Source organism: Cucurbita moschata, unplaced genomic scaffold (assembly GCF_002738365.1).
Source record: "Cucurbita moschata cultivar Rifu unplaced genomic scaffold, Cmos_1.0 Cmo_Scf00071, whole genome shotgun sequence".
Taxonomy (NCBI): domain Eukaryota; kingdom Viridiplantae; phylum Streptophyta; class Magnoliopsida; order Cucurbitales; family Cucurbitaceae; genus Cucurbita; species Cucurbita moschata.
In genome coordinates, this window is record NW_019268587.1 from 664019 (window position 1) to 673818 (window position 9800).

General features: G+C 36.9%; 1 long non-coding RNA gene across 1 annotated transcript in view; it reads right to left on the bottom strand.

Moving 5' to 3' along the window:
* Window positions 1-282: 282 nt before the first annotated feature.
* LOC111438110 overlaps window positions 283-9800 on the bottom strand; it is a 41428-nt gene continuing 31910 nt past the window's right edge. Inside the window, exons 2-3 of the long non-coding RNA XR_002709611.1 lie at window positions 535-615; window positions 283-334 (exon numbers count right to left, since the gene is read on the bottom strand). This is a non-coding gene — a long non-coding RNA (uncharacterized LOC111438110). The remainder of the gene's footprint in view (window positions 335-534; window positions 616-9800) is intronic.

Below are 9800 nucleotides of genomic sequence, written 5' to 3' on the forward strand. Positions count from 1 at the left end.
TGGAAAGAGACGTTATATAAGCAAACAAGAGAAAGATAACAACGGCTTAGCATATATAACCTTGGGTAGGGAGAAGTTGACAACTAGTCATATCCCCGTATAGTACATTCTGAGCCATTTTAAGTCTAGCAGGCCTAGACTTGATATTTTTGAGGCGTCATGTGCCCTAGAATTACAAAAGGAAAAACACTAGAATGAAAAGACATGACAAGGGTTTGGCTTGTCATGGGCATGCGGCCATGGGCAACATGCCCTGGACGAGCATGACCGTGACACGCGGCACTCTCCTTTCCTGACACGCGTCCCTCCATCGTTCGTCTTCTTCCTCTCATCTCTGCAATTTTCCATAAAACTGATTATTTCTATTTTCTTTGCATTTTTGTATTTCTTTCTACACAGCTCGGATTAACGGGATTTCTTCACGAGATTTATAGATCTCATATCCATCTACATATAGATATTTTTCTTGTAATTTATTTCTAACTACAGACATAATAAACTTGGTCCAAAGTTGGCAAGATTATCAATACTTACATCCTTTGGTGAAAGCCGGAACTCCTATTTCTGATCTGAATCGATCAAGACTTCCTTCACGGATTAAGAGTGTAATCTTCTCTGAATTAACATACTCAAATATCATAATCTAACTCTCAATATTTCTCATAGATCTGAGGAAAATCCGAAAACAAATGTTCAAGAATTTACCTACAGATTTTCTTCGTTCCTTGACAGTTTTGAATGATTCAAGGGTCCAGAAAGCTTCCTATAGGTTCTGCGAAGGATTTGTGAAGAAATCTCACTGGAATCAGACTCCTTGTGGCCAGATGGGATGGAGCGGTTACTTCTCCTTTTCTTTAGAACCTTCTTTCTCTCTCTATTTTCTTTTTCTTTCCTCTCTTTCCTTCCCCTTTTTATTTCTATTCTTTTATTTATCTTTTACTAACCTCCATGTGAGGTTCTTAAGGAGGAAGATGACAAAATGACCAAATTATCCCTGGGTTGACTTTCACCATTTTTCTTTTTATATTTTTCTTGAGATCCTGAGATATTTCTAAACATTTTTTTCTTCTACCTCATCTTAAAATTCAGTCTCTAAGATGCTCAATAAAATCTCAGACGTTCAGGAGAAAACTTAGGTTTTAAGTTTCTCGTTGGGGTTCGGGTGTTACATATACCATCACAATATATCAAATCATAAACATGTCATTTATCACTTGTCATTTTCATATCATATCACAATGTGTATATATATATATCTGTAATTCAGGTGTCGTATCATACTCATATCGTATCGTAAACACTTCATGGTCATATTCTTCCCTAATTTATCATAGCCTTAACATTCTTATACCTATCGCAGTGATATCGTTTCATGAATGTACCTTAATCATATCGTTACAGGAACGTATCTTAACGCTATCGTTCTATCAATCTATCAAAATCCTATCCCTTTCTACCCATAACCTAACCATATATTTTTATTACTTTTTTTACGGAAGATATTGTTACTAGACAGAATTTGATGGAGTTTCTGGTTTTATCTTTTAATGTTCACCAAATCCTTCATTTTTTCTCTTTTAAATTTCCTCTTTTTCATCTACTTCCTTTTTTATTTCAATTTTCTAAATTTTACAATGGTCAATGTGTTAGACATCATGTGAGCATTAGAGATTCTATGAGCCGAGTCTTGGAGGGTTATATATATATATATATATATATATATATATATATATATATATATATATATATATAAAATTCCATTTTCATTAAATATTTTATTTTCTATTATTACTTTTTTAGGGAAGATATTGTTACTAGAAAAAATTTGATGGAGTTTCTTGACATGATATTTCTTCCGTTTTATCTTTTAATGCTTACAAAATCCTTAATTTTTTCTCTATTAAATTTCCTCTTTTTCATCTACTTCATTTTCTATTAATTTTAATTATGTTCACCATTTACTCTATTAAATTTCATCTATGTATTTTTAAAATTAACCGTATTTATTTTAATTCTTTAAATTTCCCCTTTTTTTTTTAATCAATTCTTGCTCCCACGTCTTCCCTTAAATTTTCTTACCATATTTCTTTCTTCTTTTTGTTTTTTCTATTCTATTCTATTCTTTTTCGTTAACGGTTTGGCTTTACAATATCTCCTTTTTCTTCCTTTGTCTTCTTGTATTTTTCTTTTATTTTTCTTTTCTATTATGTTAACAGTATTCTGAATTTTCATCCGTATTTCATTTTGCTCGATTTGTGCTAATTAAGTATCGTGAACTCGCATAGGTTTACTTGGATTTCAAGGGGAAAAATTGAACTAGCTCCAAGTACGATTTAGGGACTTCAACTTAGCTACCTTGGTAAGTTTCTTCACTACTGTTTTGGTTCAATGAATTGTTTGAAGCACGAGTGGCGGATGCCTAGTGGCCCTTGCTTGTGTCGTCCCTTGTGATTTCTATAATTACATATTATGTTATGACGTGTTGTTATGATGACAAATGTTACGTTTTGTAATTTCATGTTTACTTATTATGCAATTGCGAATGTGACATATTATGAAAGTATGGTAGCATAGAGTACATTCACCTTATGTAATGATAAGAAATGGTTATGTAATGTATGAAATGAACAAAGATATGCATTGCACCAAAGATACATGCCTAAATTTTAATTGGGATTGCATGGTAAGTGCTAGGCTGCTTTCATCATCCATGGGAGGTTGGTTGGCGAACCCTACCCACAGGACAATCTAGTCACCCAAGGTTAGGGAAGTGATCCCCTATGCTTGTCAACTATTAAGATTACCCTCATAATCCTACGTCCCCTCTTTTGACGGATCTACTATGCAGGATAATCAAAATGAACTATCGTTCACACAATCCTAGTTGGCCTAGGCATGGCTCGACAGTACTTTTACGAAAGTGTAAAAGGAAGTTGAAGTAACAGCCTAGATGATACCTTTTCTTACTTATTTGTACCATCTTTCTATTCTTTGACCATGGAAACTTGCTTTGCTTATGCAGTGAGGGATTGAATACCTAGGTTGAGGCACGTCCTCATAAAATTCTAATCAGGCAATACGGTGATTTCTAGTATGAACATCTTTGAAAAGAGGTTGGTTGGTTTCTTCCTTAGGGCCAGAGAGTCACCTGTATTTGGGGGATGTGATACTTCTGCATTAGCCAGCAATTAGGCTATCTCATGTTATCCCACACTCCCTCTTTAAGGAATAGGTTAACAACATAGTGCCCGTATTCAAGAGACCACTGGCCATTCAGCGGAATAGAAGCTCAAACTACGCTAACTAGCATGTGCTTAGCTCAATAGTACTAATATTCTAGTGGAAAGGGATTGGAGGGTCTAAAGATAGCGTAGCATTCACGCATCTCATAGTCTAAATAGTTACCTTGGTCATTCTTTGGAGTCGTATTGATCTGCTATTTTATTAGGGGCCTCTAATCAATTCTTTGGGTAAACACAGGTCTAGATTTTTTTATCACCGCTCACTATTCTACGGTATTTTGATAAAGCAACGCTAATCCTCAATCCAACAAATCATGCTTTTGTTGAAGCAAGAACACTTGAATCCAAGTAATTAACACCTACTTATACAAAATTTGGATCAACCAAGAGATAAGGCTAGAATTAGATTACCTCTTACGATCGAAGATCTAGAAGCAAGATTTGGAAACCTTGTTTTAAATCGAGTCACTCCGCAATCAAACTTAATCAAGGCTTGATTGAATGGCTCGGATGCAATTCTACCATAAGAATTGCTTGAAACTTAGAGATGACAAATATGATATTTCGATTTCTAAGAAAGCGTCTAAATTTGAGATCTCAATTTCATTCATCCACGAATTTGATTTTTACATAACAATTTCTTGGTACTTATACTCCCCATAAGTGACATTTGTGGCCATGATTTAATTTCGATCCCCTTAAATCTCCACGAAAGACGAAGTCAATTTGACACTTTGACAATTTCAAACATTATGAAATTAAAAATAATAAAGATTCTTATCATATTTAGTCCACTAGAAATCTATGGACCTTATCAAGATTCTGCACACGCTATTGCGTCCTAATCTTATCAAGATTTTCTAGTGCTTGCGAAGCACACGTCGCTCTTACCAATTCTAATTTCCTATGCAATGGAAAGCATAGAAAACGACATTCATACGAAATTTTATCATAGGGGCATTTTGGTAATTTCTTCCATCATGGATAACATACTCATCCATATTGCTCAATTTGTATTTTAATCATGCATATAATACATAAAAGACATACGTACAATACATACTCATAAAAAGAAAGCTTTTCTGAGGTCGTTAACATTACCACCTAAGTTAAGGAATGCTCGCATGCTATCATGTCCTAGCGATCTATACAAGTATTACTTGCCTAAAGTTTATGTGGTTACTTACTTGAATGACGTTTACATTCTTGTGCCAGCTATTCCACGTGTTTGGAGCTCAAGAATTTATGAAATTTCTCTCGTAGATCCTAATTCAAGCATAATTATGTTAATATCGAAGTCAAGACAAAAAACTGACAAACGGAGGTCGAACGAACAAAATGAGACTCACATGCGCTTACACACGTCGGGAAAGGCTTTTCACATAGAATTTCATGCATGGAGGTTTTTTGTAGATCTCGGTTACTCATTGAGTCATTGGATCAAGTTCAGGTTGCATTTTTTGTTAGGGTCGAAGGTTAACGAGTTGCACACGCAAGCTTTTGATCGAATCCAGGTTTAGGGATCGGGTTAACCTACATGCATGTCACAATTAGTAGCTGAACGATTCTCTCCGCTCAGCATTTGCCACTTGTCCTATTGAGCTTTAGACTCGCTACTGCCAACGTCGTCTAACGCATGCCTTCTCCCTTTTTGCCAACATTCATTATTTTAGAAATACGATGAGGTTTCTATTGCCTATCTAATTTCTTCTAAATTTTGTAACTTCTTAGGTGTACACATAGGTATTTTCTTTTAAGTTTATTTTAGCCACAAAAAGAAATAATAAAATGCAAATTCGGTCCAGAATTTAAAACTTAGGAAATTTACCATTTCTTTAAATTAAATGAAATACAGCCTTTAGATCGTAATGAACTCTAGCTTCCTGTATGAATCTTGGGTGAAATTCCCCCAATATGAACCTACTAAAAGTTTAGAACTTAATTTCAAGAAACGAAATTTGAAAAAATGAAATGCTTGCCTACGCTTTATTCATTCTTGACGGATTTGAATGGTAACACCGGAGCCACAACAGATATATAACTCTTACTTTAATACCTTAAATTTAGAAATTTTTGGATTTTATTATTGACATAGAGGGTGAATCTCAAGTGCAGAAGGGGAAAAAAAATGCTTGAGAAGCCTTAGGGAACCTTGGAACTAAAATTCAATATTTATCAAATAAAGAAAATTTGGGACACTAATGAAAAATTTGGCAAAAGATTTATCTCTAGTCCCAGTAAGAGGATCGATGAGTGTCAGTTTTGGTTGTAGGATCGTTCGATTTGACTACGATGTTCCAGGAAAGAATTCTTATAAGTTTCGTGTTGAAACTAGACCATGATTTGTTTCAGAATTAAATTCGAGAGATTTATAATTTCGATAAGAAAATATATTTGAGGGGTCTAGGATGGGGTGTATAGAAAACAAAGAAGAGTCAGGAAGGGAGAATTTGGGTTTTTGTGGAAGGAGGAAAAATAAGAAAGTAAAGAGGACGCCGATCGGACACTTTAATGAAAAATTTGGCAAAAGATTTATTTCTAGTCCTAGTAAGAGGATTGATGAGTGTCAGTTTTGGTTATAGGATCGTTCGATTTGACTACGATGTTCCAGGAAAGGATTCTTATCAGTTTCGTGTTGAAACTAGACCATGATTTGTTTCAGAATTAGATTCGAGAGATTTATAATTTCAATAAGAAAATATATTTTTTCCAAAATTTGAACTCAATTATTATGGTCTCTATCTTCCTAAAAATTAAAAAAAAAAAAAAGGCATCCAATTGGTTGATTCGATATCTTCATTTTTTCGTGAAGAAACCAAGTCATTTCTAGTTAACGATTGGAAGATAAAAAGAAATCCAAAAAAAATAGATTGAAATGCGTCGCTCAGTGAAATCTAGAAAATTTGAACGTTGGAAGAATCTAGAAAAATAAATAAATAATAAAATAATAAAATAAAATAAAATAAAAAAAGAAAAAAATCGAAGCAGCTGCTGTAAAGGGGGATGAGGGGCGACGGACGCGTAGGCTGGAGGCATGGGATTGATGAGTGGATTATTAGAGGATGTGGAAGCGTATTAGGGCCTTGATTAGGTTTTAAAAAGGGAAGAAAAATGAAGAATAGTGATTAGCGAAAAACCCAGAAAACAGAGGAGGAAATTTTTGAGAATTCGAGTTTTGGTTGCTTAAAAATTGGACATCAATCGAGGGTAAAGGAAGAGGGGTTGTTGCTGAGGAATCCTTTGAGGAAGGGGATACGGCCACGATCTGAATCGGACGGTGATTTGAAGGTAAAGAAAAACCCATATCACCGAACCTTTAAATCTCGATATCTTGATTCATACTGCATAATAAATTATGAAATAAGGCTTGTTAGAACCGTAGTTAAGAGATCTATAAAGTTGTAGAAGAAATCAGCACGAAATTCTAGCGGTAGAGATAAAATTTTTGCTTCGGGACACAACGGGTATTAAAGGAAAAAGATTGGAAAAAAAAATTGCAGGGAGGAGAGGTTGAAGACGAGCGCGTGAAGGACATGCGAGGCGCGTGGGAGGCCACGAGTGGAAGTGCGATTGTGCGCGGATCAGGCGCGTGAGAAACGAACCCTGACCTTGTGTTGACGCGTGAGGGCGCGTGAGCAGGTATTTTGGCTCCCGGTTTGTCCCGTTCGACTCCTTTTGACCTGTCCTATCAAAATTGGTCTATACTTATGTTGAAATTGATAAAATATAGGTCTAATAGGACGGAATTATGTTGAAATACTATTAAACGTACATTCAAGGGGGACAAGGAGTTCGAAACCAAGTAAGTAGCGTATCGACCTTTGAACTAGTTCTTAACTTGTTTTACAACATGTGAGTATGTTGTTTACATGATTAAGAGCTTAATATGTTATGATGAGCTTTGATGATATTGAGTGTTTATTGTATATTGTGACTGCTTGCCTGTGATGTAAGCATGATATAAATGATTGTCAGAATGTTCTATGTGTTAAACATGATACATGTATGAAAACATGCAATAACTGTGAGTATGTTATGCATGTTAATAGAAAGGTTATGACTCTAAGATATGCTTATTGGTTGTTGAGCTATGGCTTATTTATATGGGTATGATAGTCTACTAATTCCCGCGGAGTTCCTGGGCAACGCGCTGTGTGCTAAGTCAGGGAGCATGAGTACTCCTGACCGTTGGTATATGAGATAAACAGGCCGCCAGAGCAATTAGTAGACGGGCCGTATTTGACCGAGAGCGAGTCTTACATACGAGTCCGAAAATTCTAGATAAGCATATCGAGAGAGAGTCAGTAACCTAGCTGGAGGTAGCTGAGATACCTCATTAACGAATAGATGACCCTAGTAAGAGAACTAGGAGTCAATGATGAATAAAACTTAACAACACCTGGAAAGATTAGTTATGAACTCTTTAATGATAAGCTAGCTACTTACTAAGTAATCTAATTACTCATCAAAATTATTATAACTTTTCTTTCCAGATTTAGATGATGCAGGCCAACCGAGGACGAGACCAGCGAGCTAGAGACTACTGGGAATCCATGTCTGGGTCTGTTTATGTAATTATGTTTTCGTTGTCAAGAATTTACTTTGGTCGTTTTAAGTTTTTAAAAGTACGGGTTTTAAATATTTTACTGGATGTTTTTAGAAATATTTTGAGTTTTATGATTGGATATCAGAGTTTGTTATTGTTGTCGAAGGTAACTCCTGTTAATCGCGTTGACGATGAGCGGGTGTTACAAGTTGGTATCAGAGCCTAGGTTATAGGTTCTGTAAACAGTCTAGAATAGACAGTATGGATTCCTTTAGTCCAGCTCAGCGATATCTCGCCTCGGTTAGGTAAGTGATGTATGATTAAATTGTATGAAAGAATAGTATGAAAAGTTTAAAAGAATTGATGATGACCATTTAATTATGCGTGTGACAGATATGGTCGTATTTAAGAATTTAGACCCTGGTACGTCCAATGTGGACTCGGGAAATGAGGGGCAGCCTGTAGATGGAACTGCTCCAGCAGAGGCGGTTCCGGAGCCTGCTGCTCAGTCGGCATCTAGAGATCAACCGACTGTTGTGATTACTTTGGAGGCATAACAATCATTGATTGAGAGTCGAGTAGATCAGGCGGTGCAGAGCCGGGTGGACCAAGTGGTACTGGCAGCCCTTGCTGGTCTTGGAAGCCAGGCGGCTCTAACAGCACCTGTATCGGGCCAGACGACATTAGTGTCTGAAGCACTAGGAGTAGGTGTTCAGACAGTAATACCTCCAACACGGTTGACAGAGGTACCTGGTACAGCTGTGGTGATATAGGCAGCATCGCGGGTAGTAACTTATGGCCGACGATGTATGACAGAGGAGAGTGAGTACATACGAGATTTCATGAAACTTGCCCCGCCAACTTTTGGAGGAAAGGGGACTGATCCTAAGGCAGCTGAATGGTGGTTGGAATGTATTGAAACAAAGTTTACATTCTACAACTGCCCAGAGAATCATAAGGTGTTGTGTGCTACATATTTGTTGGAGGGACCAGCCCATTTTTGGTGGAAATCAAAGAAGCCGAAGATGGAGGCTGGTGGAGCCCCAATCACATGGGTGGCCTTTAGACATGAGTTTTGTGAGAAATACTATCCTGCTCTAGCGAGATTGCGAAACCGAAAAGCCTTTATGCAATTGGAACAGGGTAATAGGTCAGTAGAGGAGTATGAGGCAGAATTCACACGATTATCCAGATTTGTTCCTCTTATGGTTGCTATCGAGGAAGAGAAGACGGATCTCTTTATTCAAGGTTTGAGGCAAGAGATACAGGGATCCGTGTCTGCCCATGCTTCTCAAGATTTTGTTACGGCTTATAATGCTGCGGTGAAATTAGATGCTAGCACCCCGAGGAATAATCAGGGTTCTAGCAGTCAGGTGCGACCAAGTGGTAAACGAAAATTTATTCAAATATCCTCGGGTTCGCAACAGCAGACGGTACCACAACGAGATGATCGTCGGCCTTACTTAAGTGAAGGGAGGGCAGGTTGTAGTAAGTGTGGGTTAACTCATGCGGGATCTTGTAATGCTGCAGACAAGATATGTTATAGCTGTGGCAAGGCTGGTCATCTCGTCAGAGTATGTCGTAGTGCAAAGAATCCTAATGTGATGCGCCCCGAGCGATCTGCTCCAGGTGGAGGAGGGGGTCAGTTGAGTTTTTAGAAATATTTTGAGTTTTATGATTGGATATCAGAGTTTGTTATTGTTGTCGATGGTAACTCCTGTTAATCGCGTTGACGATGAGTGGGTGTTACACTTTTGGCCTGAAACGCAGCACTTATGGCTCCGTGATAGGTGCAAACATGGAACTGTAGGAACTTGTATTTGGACGGCTAAAGATGATAGAATTTACTTGAGAAACTTTCTTGCTAATGTTGATGAATTGATTCACAAGTGGATCTATAAAAGATAGAGAAGCTTTATTATCTCCTTTCGGTGGAATTATCTTTGAGGAAGAAATGAAAAATAATGGGATAACATTAAAAGGTTGTTGTTTTTTTTTTTTTTTTTTTTTTT